The sequence below is a fragment of the Hibiscus syriacus genome, unplaced genomic scaffold (genome assembly GCF_006381635.1).
Source record: "Hibiscus syriacus cultivar Baekdansim isolate YM2019G1 unplaced genomic scaffold, ASM638163v2 tig00004046_pilon, whole genome shotgun sequence".
Taxonomy (NCBI): Eukaryota; Viridiplantae; Streptophyta; class Magnoliopsida; order Malvales; family Malvaceae; genus Hibiscus; species Hibiscus syriacus.
The window spans coordinates 463375-475267 of NW_024061997.1; the positions used below are offsets into that span (position 1 = coordinate 463375).

General features: G+C 34.8%; 1 pseudogene; it reads left to right on the top strand.

The window, feature by feature from the left end:
- Positions 1–2252: 2252 nt before the first annotated feature.
- LOC120188267 lies at positions 2253–11587 on the top strand (annotated as a pseudogene).
- Positions 11588–11893: the final 306 nt, after the last annotated feature.

The window sequence follows — 11893 nt, forward strand, 5'->3', positions numbered from 1 at the left end:
AGAACATAATATGTGCTTAGCATAAGGGATAATATTTGATAGCCCTCTGTATTGCCCTATCCCCATCAGTGACAACTGAAATAGGCGATTTATTCATCATGACTTCTAAAAAATTCTGTAGCACCCACTTGAAAGATTGGGACGTCTCTTCAGCGATTATGGCAATAGCAAACACAATTGTGTTATGGTGATGATTGACACCGACAATAGGCATAGCCGACCATACAAAATATCTTTGTACGTTGTGTCGAACGTAATTACATCACCGAAGCATGTGTAATCTGATCTCGATGTAGAATCCGACCAGATAAGATTATGCAATGCCCTTGATTCGTCTACGGGTATGTCATAAAAAACTCAGGATCATCATGTTTCTTATAATCAAAGTAAGCAATAAGCGCATTCACATCCCCATCGACGATTTCCATTGCTTTACCTCTTTGAAGTGCATTGTAGAGGTCTTTATGTGTAAATCCAACATTAAGATAGCCCGCTGCTGCGTTAAATAATTCATTACTTGTGACGTACCAACACCTACCTCTTTTAATGATGTTGCCTCATCGATATCAACCTTACTTAAAGCTCTATTAGAACGCATAAATTGTGTCATAGCAGGTGTGCACAATGCATGATTATGTTTCTGATAAGACTTCTTTATAACCCAGTGATCGTTTGTATTTGTTGTTGTAAGAACGACTCTAGCCTTGCACCATGTTCTTGTGACTGGAGTATGAGCACGTTGACGATCAACAGTATTGACTTTTGATACTCGAAACCCTTCTTTGGAACAACAAAATTCTTGTGTCTTCACATTCCCTTCCACGTCAAGCCGTGTTGTTCCCCGACGTGCACTAAACCCATGTTCCCGTACGAATCCCTTATAAAAGTACCAAGTTTGATCACGTGAAGAGAAGAGTTGACCAACCAATCTGTCAAATTCATCAACATTATGTACTTCATGGCATTCCTCGATTGGCTTAACATTGTCTGTATCAGTATGATCCATGGCAAAAAAATTGTTATGCATGTTCAGTAGTCCCAACAGGAGTTGATGGATATGTAAGTAAAGGTTCATTGAACAACATGTTTCAGTCGTGCTTTTAATAGGATGTGGTATTAATAGTGGTTGTTGAAGGGTGGGTACAACATTAAATTCGCATGACATATTTAGGTATGTACAATAACCACAAAATTCAATAACTTTAAAGTAATAGATAAATTTACAATGTAGGTGGTAAAAATAGACTTTTTTAATGACAAAATTAATAAACACAAAGATTTATTTCCAATATTTTGTCCAGTATGGTTCCCAAACATAAAGTTTTCAAAAAGTGTGTCGATACATTTATTGTAAGTATGGATCCTAAAAACATCGAAGTCAATTATTATAAAGTAATAAGTAAAATATACTGGTTTAATGAGAGAATAGGTAAAAAGATATATCGATACATTTTCTAAAAGTATCGACCCCAAAAACATCGAAACCAAAAATTATAATGTAATAGGTAAATTAACAATATAACCGGTATAAATATACCAGTTAATTACAAAACAGGTAAACATAATGTATCGACACTTGTGGAATTTGTGTCGATACTTATTATCCAGAATGAATGCCCAAACGAGGTGCACGCATAAAATGTCGATACATTTATTAAAAGTATCAATCCCAAAAACATCGAAACTGATAATTATGATGTAATAGGTAAATTTACAGTGTAACAAATATAAATATACTGATTTTATGAGATAATAGGTCAACATAATGTATCGACACTTTTTAAATATGTTTCAATATTTTTTTCCAGAATGAATGCCCAATGAGGTGCACGCATAAAGTATCAATACATTTAAAATTGTATCGATCCCAAAAACATCGAAACCGATAGTTATAATGTAATATGTAAATTTACAATGTTATCGGTATAAATAAACCGTTTTAGTTAGAAAATAAGTCAATATAAACGCTACCTATTACATTATATAAACGTTACCTAATATGTTATTATACTTGATAATATTTCGTTAAATGTCTATTTTATTATATAATCGCTACCTATTATATTATATAAACGCTACTTAATATGTTATTAAACTTGATGATATTTTCGATTAAATAATATAACATAATCAGTCTAAATTTTAACTGGTCACTCGTTTAACCAATAATACCGTTTTTTAACCGCGGCAGAAGAACTTCCCTGTTTTAATAGTTTTGTTGAATCTCTCTTCCCAAAAACCGAACCAAGGCGTCAAGTGACTCAGCGTTAATACTTAATTAGTTTATTATTTCTGATTCATTATTTCAGGTTTAAAGATATCGAGTTTGGGGATTGATTTGATTCGGAAACAATAATGTCCGCATCTACCGTCTCGATCACTGCCAACCCAGCGGCTACGCCTCGCTGGCGTTCCCTCGTCGCAGAGAAGAGATCGAATGTCGAAGAAGTGGTCGTTGACCCGATTGCTAATGGAACTAAACTCGTGGAAGACAAAACCGCTGCCACATCTACTGCCGGTTACAGTAGAGATCTGAGCCACCATTCGGGTCGTGCCGAGCTGTCAAAGGACTCGATGCAAGCGAGAAAGGTCGCCGTGGGTCAAAACTCGAATGGCCTGCCGCGGCGGTCGCGGAAAGGAGCGGTTAACAAGACCGAAAAACCTCGGTGGTTGACTGCGGTTAGTATTTTTGTTAAGAATTTAGTGCTTTTGCTTGTTTTGGTTGGCTTAGCTCAGATTATTAGAAGACTGGCTTTGAGATCAGGGGATGTTAGTGGCGACGGGACAGAAATAGGATTAGCTGAATTTGAGGGTAGGGTTGCTGAGTTTGAGAGTTTCTTGAAAACCACGGGTAATATGATTCAAGTTCAGGTAGATGTTGTTGATAAGAAAATTGAAAACGAAATTGGTGGTTTGAGGAGAGAATTGAATGAGATAATTGAGGGCCAAACTGCGTTATTGGAGAAGTCACTGAAAAAATTGAGCAAAAGAGTGAGGAATTAGATAAATCCTTGAATGAATTGACGACTGCAGATTTGTTGACAAAGGAAGAGTTTGGAAAGATGTATGAACAATTGTTAAAAGAGAAGGGTGAAAATGGTGGGTCTGAGAATCTAGTGAATTTAAGTGATTTAGGAGCCTATGCTAGAAAAATTGTTAAGAACGAGATTGAGAAGCATGCCTCGGATGGGCTTGGCAGGGATGATTATGCGTTGTCTTCAGGTGGGGGAAAGGTTGTTCGGCATTTAGAGCCATTTCTTGGTGGAAAGGGAATCAACTGGTTTTTTATAAGTAGTCGAAATGGGGTTCATAGGGATGCAGACATGCTATTGAAGCCAAGTTTTGGAGAGCCTGGGCCGTGCTTTCCATTGAAAGGAAGCAATGGGTTTGTTCAGATTAAGCTGCGCACGGCTATTATCCCAGAGGCTGTTACTCTGGAGCATGTTGCCAAGGTAATATTTTTATTACGCTCACTTCGTTATAAAGTCGTTTATAGTTCACTTATGTATTTGTCTTTGTTTTTGGTTGTTTTATGATGATACATCTAACTGTAATTCAGATTCTTTTGCTACTGATTCTGAAGTTCTCACATAAGATCCATAAGATGTGAATATTCAACTCAATCTCTTGTAGGGATGGCAAACGGGTACAGTTTCGTGGATTCCGCATCGCATCCGCTCCAATTGGAGCGGGGATGGGTATAATTTTAGCGGGTAGTGGGCGGGTGTGGATTATAAAGTGGTACCCGTCGTGGGTGGTGGGCGGGTAATGGGTTTGAGACATTACCCGTCCCGCATCCGCCCGCCCACATCCGCCCGCCCACATCCGCCCACCCAGTTAAATATCTATTAAATTTTGGACCATTATAAATTAGGTGTAATTTTAGAGACTAATTTATAAATTTTAATATTGTATAATATATAACATATAATTTATCCAAATATTAAGGATATTTAGTCTTTAATCGGTCTTTAATTAGGGAAATATCGGCTCTTTGATTAAACCCATAATCCCACTAACCACGTCACTTTCCATGTTCTTTAGCCATGCTGCCCATCCAAACACAAATTAGTCGTACTATAAGCATTAACATCAAAAGCAGCAGTTGCCATGTTCTTTAGGCCCTCAAAACCCATATTAGGCGCACTATGAGCATTAACATCGAAAGCAATACAACAATCCAGCTCTGCGACTACATGCTCCATACAATCTGTCTCCATAACATTCGTAGAGCTACTCCTCTGACAAATTGAAGCATGCGCTGCTAACCCCATCACGAACTGTTTGGGAACCAACTCCAACATCCCATTAGTTTGCTGTCAGGCGGGTCTATATGGGTATGTCGCTAGTGGGTAGTGGGTGTGGGGATGGATTTGAAAATACCCGCGGGGCGGGTGTGTATTTGAAATTTTGTACCCATCATGGGTGGTGGGCGGTGGTGGATTGAAAAATATTAGGTGGGTATGGGGATGGGGGAGGGGATATCCGCACCCGACCCGCCATTTGCCATCCCTAATCTCTTGTAGCTTTCCTTTTTTGCTGAAATAATTTACACGTGATATGAACTATCTAAGCTTTGATTCAACTTTCAACCTATGATCTTGTAAAACCATTCTGCTTCTCATTCTATTAGGAAACCTATTTCTCAATTTGATGAAGGTAATAGTTCTTTAAAGTTGGATATATGGATCTTTTAGATATTAATGGAAAAAACATATGATTGTACTATCTCATTTTGAATAAGTATTGGCTCAGTCATGTTATAACGGCATTCTACCTGGATCCTGCCTCCAAACTAAATAGGTAAAAATTATGTTTTATTTGACAACTATATGCAAATAACGAGGGTTTTAGTGGTGTTTCCTTTCCTTCAATGCGGGCTTCATAAGAAATTAGTTAATAATACAATTGCTGAGGCTTGTTTGAACATTATGTGCTAATGAGGATGATTTTATTTATTTGCAAATACTTTTAGCGGAGGCATATTTGGAAGTAGTAGTGAAGAGAGTTTTTTCTGGTATTGCTTGATGCATTGTCTAAAGAGCGCATAGATCTGTGTTTGTAGAAACACTAAGCAAAACAAGCTAAAATAACAATAACAATTTACTAAAAAATTAACAAAATTCGTTGCTAGAATACTTTGTAAAAAATAAGAGCAGAAGAATACTAGGATTTATTTTTTTGGCTTTAAGCCTAATGTGTAGAGGCAATAACAAATTTCTATAATGATTAAAGCAAGATGGAGAGAAAAATAGTTTTGTACCCAACATTCTTTGGAACGCAGTCAAGCTGGTGCATTAAAATATATAAGCGACTTAAACTCCAATTTTCGTTGTGGTTAAAGCAGCAGTAGAATGATTTCTTATTCTTCATTTTCAATGAAGTACCCACATCCAACATCAATATCCGACACATTCAGACATGGGTATGTAGACCCTTAAATGTGGAAAGTTTGTAAAATTTGAGCATGCCATGTTGGACACATCCTTACTCAACCATCACACACCCGATCTTTGTCATGTAAATCACCTATAGAGAATTTTTTTTTATTCGAGATCATGTGCATCGAAATAATTATGGGGGTAGACATAGGAGAATGACCATATGAATCTCCTTTCTCTATTCATCTATGATATAAATCCACCAATTCTTGTTCTGATTGCTTCTACTCGTGCTCTTCAGTGTGCCTTTTATCTTGCCTCATTCTGGAGGCGCACCAGAAGATACAATTATGCCATCAATTATTTCTTCCGCTTTTGTTTTCTGAATACTACAACATTTAGCATCTAGGATTTTATCTACTGAAAACATATATTTGACAGTACATCTTTTTAGAAGTTTTTGTACTTATCATTTATGAATGGACAAATTTTGTATATTTTTCACGAACGATGGCCAGCAAAAAATCGAGGGCTGATTTAAGAGAGTGCTCTTTCTGATTTTTATTCTCAATTGACTTTGTCGCAATTGCTTATTTGCTGTCCCGGTACTTTGTACAGAGTGTGGCATACTACAGATCAACTGCACCCAAGGACTGTTTAGCATGATTGACAAATAAAGCACTTATGATCTGTAATGTACAAAAAAGGAGAAAATGCCTATACTAGCTGGATGATTCCTTTGCTGGTTGGACAGGGGACAAAGGTTTCTTCAAAGTTTGGACAGTTGTTATAAATATTATCATACTATATTCATATGTAATTGTATTATGGCTGGATACAATGATCAAACTCTATGATTATCGGTTTTATAGTGCGGACCAAGAAATATATTGGTTTGCAGTTAAAATCTAGATCAAATTGGTTTCACTCTTTATTATGTTGATCAGAATCTATGGTCACCGAAGAAGTGTTTATATCCCACATTAGTGAGATATTTGTTTTGTAAAGGGTTTATATACCACTTTTGCCTTTAGCTTGAGAGTAAGGTTTTGTACGATGTTGTGAACGTCTCTTTTTTGCCCATGTCTGCTTAAATTATTTTTCAAAAATAAATTTTAATTATTATTTTACCTTTATCATATTATTGTTTGACGGAACCTTCAACTCAATAATATTTTTTGAATAACTTATGGATTTTTAGATATATCGACGGATATAATTCTTTCTTCTTTTCTTTATCAATATCAATGGTTTGATGGTTGGGGGCCATGATCATGAAGCCTAGATCTAGGGAGTTTTAAGGGGAATACAACGCCTTTGACCGCCGGCTCCTGCGGCTTATGACCCTCCAAAAGCTTATCCTTTACTTCATATAAAATGGTCCCACTTTAAATTTTAAATTATTTTGGTTCGATTTCGATCATTCAGTTAATAGAGTTGTTGATGTCATATCATCATTGAAAAAGTAAAAGTATCACGGCAATAGTTGTATTAATTTTTTAATAGTAAGTGAACAAAATAAAATTAAAACATAACGTTAGTGATAATTTTGAAAAAAAATAATGATATGATCAAAATAGAATTAAAATGATAGATGAGTAAATACATTTACCTAATTTAATAATGGGATGATCAAATTTTATTAAAACAATATCAAATCAAATTAAGTCCGTCTCAAGTCATCCTGTAGTGATCTCATTATATGATTTAACTCGTGACAAAATTCAGAGTGATAAAAGAATTTTGGGTGAACTACATGGTTACTATCCTAATTATTAATTTTTTTTCTGTTTTTGTGTCATTCCTTATAGTGACATGTCAGTATCACTGTTAATTTTTTAATGATAAATGATCAAAATAAAATTAAAGCTAAATGTTAATAATAATTTTTGGAAAAAATAGTAACCAAAATAGAATAAAAATAATAGTTGTGGACTGAATGTGTAGTTTAGCCAAGAGTTTTCTTTGCAAACAACAAACAATCAAATTTCATTCTTTTCCCAGAAAAAATTAATAAGAATGATGTAACAAAAGCATCTTTTAGAATTATCCAAAAAAAAAAGCATCTTTTAAATTCTTTACCCGAAAGAGTTTGATGGAGGGGTCATTCAAGATTCGATCCCCACGTTTGACCGTTTTGGTTTTGGAACCTTTTTTCATTTCTTTTATTTATGTCGTTTTCTCGAGAAAATCATTCTCTCAATCCGACGATTCAAACAACGAAAAAACCCAATGTTTATTTTATTAAGGTTTAATATAAAAATAAATTATTAAATTATATCATTTTTTATTTAAGTACTTAAATTATTTTTCTATTAATTCAAGTGTATAATATTATAAACGTTTTCATTTTAAGTATTTCAACTATAACGATTGTTAAAAAATTTCGTTAAGTAACACATATCATATCATGATAATTTTGATAAAAAAAATTTAATTAATTATCTATTTTATTAACTGTATCTATTTTAAATTTTATTTATAATTATTTTATAAAAAATTTAATTAAATTATTTATATCCAATCTTAAAAATATTTTTGGATCTATTTCTATTATATGTATATTTATTTTTCATTTTTTTCTTGAGAAAATCCCAACATCCAAATAAACAAAAGGTATAATGCCAAATTTAGCCCCCCAAAGTTTATTAAATGGTCATTTTGCCCCTTATATTATTTTTGGAGCATTTTGACCTCCAAAGTTTTATTTTAGGGTAAAAGAGCCCCTAACATTTCATTTTAGGTTTAAAATGTTCCTACTTTGGAGCACTAATCAAGTGTTAACTAATAATTTTCATCTATGAATTTTTTGCCCAAAAGTGAAACGTTAGGACCAAATACTCAAAAAAAAGAATAGGGGCCAAATGATTATTTGATAAATATAAAGGGTTATTTTTAACATTATGCCTAAACAAAAACAAATTTGGGTTCTTAGTTGTTTGTGTGGTGTTTGAACGATAAATATAAAGGCAGACATGTTGTTTGTAACTCCAATACTTTTGTTTTGCTGCTGGAAAACCAACTTTTGTTTTCCAAATGGCCATTGGGTTTCAACTTTCAATTCTACAAAGCTGAAACAGTCATCCAACATTCATACGTTTTTTGGGGTTGTTTTTTCCCCTTGAATCTCTTTCAGACTTTGACCCTCTTTGTCTCCTCAACTCCTTTTGACTAAGTTTGGAAATATAAATAATTTATATATGGTTGTGTCTTCTCGTGCCATATTGCTTCAGTTTACTTCTTCTTCCTTTTATAAACTTCAAATTGGAACCTTTGAACTTTCATTTTGTCTGAAAACAAAGTATGGGTTTTTCTTTTCTTTTCTTGTTTGCTGTTAACTATTGATTACCTGTTAAATTAATTTTATTTATTTATTTATTGCAGGCCATTCTTGAGTTTCTGATGATTGGGTTGGATTTTCTGGCATGACTCTGATGAATCAAGACCGAACAAACCAGCAAGCTTCAGTAAATTCCCCCACCTTTACTTTTTTTCCCTCTTTTTTTTTTTTTGAGATGATTCTTTTTGTTATTTATTTTGCAGTCTTTTATTGGTAAATCTTGAGTGTGGGAAGGGAATCAAAGTAATAAAGATATTGAAGTTAGATTTGGTTCCTCAGGTGAGTGCTTATAGTATCAAATAATTGAAAGTTACCAATTATCCTAATTTCCTTCTTTTAGAAGATAGCTTAGCATTTGGCAATGAAAAAAGAAAATGAAAATATATTGTTCTTATCATATATCATGATCATCTGTAATATTATTTGATTCAAAAATGAAATTCTTCATAAGATAAATTCTATTCCATATATTATTATTATAATTATTTTGTCAAATACTAGTCTATTCTCTTTTCTTTTGCAACGGAAAGCAATTAGCATCGATTTATTTATTTTGGTACAAAGAGGTCCGGATTTGAGAAGAGGAGAACGTGTTTCGGATGTCGGGATTCAAAGCTCATATTTACTGGATGTCGCCTTTTAAGAGTTGCTGCATGAACGAACTGAGTTATGTCCAAAGCTACATTTAGCTTTACTTGTATTACTTGGCTTTTTTTTCTCTTGCTTTATGGAAGTGAAATGCAAAAGGTGTTTATGGATAGACTTGTAACCTTTTTGGGGTATAAAAGAGGCCGGAATTCGGAATAGGAAAACATGGTCGTAGATGTCGGGATTCGAAATCCAATGTTACCTCTTAACGATGGTTATATGAACAAACTGGACTAGGTCTCGGGTTCAATATCAGTTCATTATCCTCCAAGGCTCCATTTAGATTGTATTTTATCCCTTACTTTTTCTTTTTGCAAGTTAAAATGGGAAATCCGTTTTAATATTTTATTTCCGGTAAAAGGACTGCATTTCAGGGACAGTTACGAATATGGGATTCTAATCCTAGACATACTAAGGGTACTAAATTAACAAACTAGATTAAGTCCCGGAATTCTGAAGTTGTAATTTTTTCTACTTTGGGGGATTAGAGGATAAGGTTAATCCAAGTTGCTGTGATGGTGAAAAACATGTATGCAATTTGTTAAAATATTCTTGTCTGAAACTTCAATCCAAAGAGAAAGAACGGTAGCTTAGCTTTCACCACCACTTTTCTTTGATGTCTTCTTTTTTCCTCCTCCTTTGCTTTTTATAGTCTTGTTCTTAGTCTGAATCCGGTAGAAACCAGTGTTCAGTTTCTGACGGACAATGTTTCGTCGAAAAAGAAAGTTCTTGTTCTTTTATATGTTATAATCATAACAAATTCTGAAAAAAAACTTGTGTCTAATCTTCAATCTTACTTGATTTGTTGATTATTGTTTGTTTTTTGCAGAAGGACAATATGATTTGCCACTTCAACCTTTGCTTTCGAGAGGTGAAAGTGCTAAAGCTGCTAGTGAGAATCTATCCTTCCGGTAGTCATAGATGAGATTTTTTTCTTTTCTTTATCTCCAGCTTTTTGGGAAACAGGCTTGCTTATTGATTAACCCGACTTTTATCATTGTTTGTTTGATTCTTTAGTGTCTTTGTTGCGACATGGAATGTAGGAGGCAAATCTCCGTGTAGCAAACTCAACCTTGACGATATTCTTCAAGTTCGTGAAGAATCAGACATTTATGTGTTAGGGTAATTTTCTCAATCTCTCTTGGTTTTTTCCTTGCAATTCTCGGATTATTGTTTAGTTTCTGGTTTCAACCTCTCGATCTCATATTTTCTTCTCATATAAGGGCTGCTAGTGTTTGAATTTTTATATATACTCGAGTTTGGGTGCGAGTGCCGAAGACAGGTGTACTATAATCATGTCTGGATATAGACATGAGTCGGATACATGTACGAGTAGGAGCATCATAGCTTTGTGCTTAAGCATATAAGCCTGTGAGTTGAAAAAAATTGTTTTTAGCATGCAATGAAATTGTTTTATTCTGAATTGTTCTTCCGGATTGTTAGTTTTCAGAAATTGTTCCATTGAATGCCGGAAATGTGCTAGTTATCGAAGACAACGAGCCTGCAGTGAAATGGCTCGCCTTAATAAACCAGTCACTGAACAAGGCAAACTATGTGCCTTTAAGGGGATCAAAATCCATTGCTTCTCCCGGGAGTTCACTGGTTTTCCCGAAACTTCACTTAGAAAGGCCAGCAGGCTTTGGGACGGAGAATAAGCGAAGGCTGAAGAGTTGCAGCTGCCCTACAGACTTGGAACGGAAATATAGCAAAGAATTCTGTTTTTGGGTGTCCACAATCGCAAACGAATGAAAATGATATTTCTTCTGAATGAAGACGGATCTAGCAACTTTGCAGTCGGTACAATGCCCACTCCTGGTGCGAACTCCATGAAGTATAGCCTTGTAGCAAGCAAGCAAATGGTTGGAATTTTTCTCACGGTCTGGATGAGGAAAGAGCTTGTACAACATGTAAGCCACATGCGGTTTCCTGCGTAGGTCGTGGAATCCTCGGATGCCTTGGAAACAAAGTAAGTCCAGAACCGAGGCAGCTAGAGATGCATCGTTTACTTGCATTGGATATATTATATTGAAATGAACATATCTGAATGCAGGGTTGTATTTCGGTGAGCATGCTTTTCCAAAGAACTAGCTTTTGTTTCTTGTGCAGTCATTTGGCATCCGGAGAGAAAGAAGGTGATGAACTACGGAGAAATTCAGATGTCATAGAGATACTTCGGAACAACACAATTTCCGAGGATCTGCAAAACATCAAACAGTAGAGTGCCGGAAAAAATTCTGGATCATGAGTAAGCATCTACGGAACTTCAAACCAATGTTTTTTTAATTTTTTCAAATTCCAATCTGGTGTCAGTTTTTGAGATATATTTCTCATATTAAATGATTTTGTCAGAAATTTGCATTATTGACATTTTTTTCGTCGGAAAATTTCCACAGCCGGGTCATATGGCTAGGGGATTTGAACTACAGGATAGCTTTAAGCTACTCTACACCGGAAAGCTACTAAAGAGAAAGCCTGGGATGCACTGTATAACAATGATCAGGTAATCTCTTAATACCACAGATAA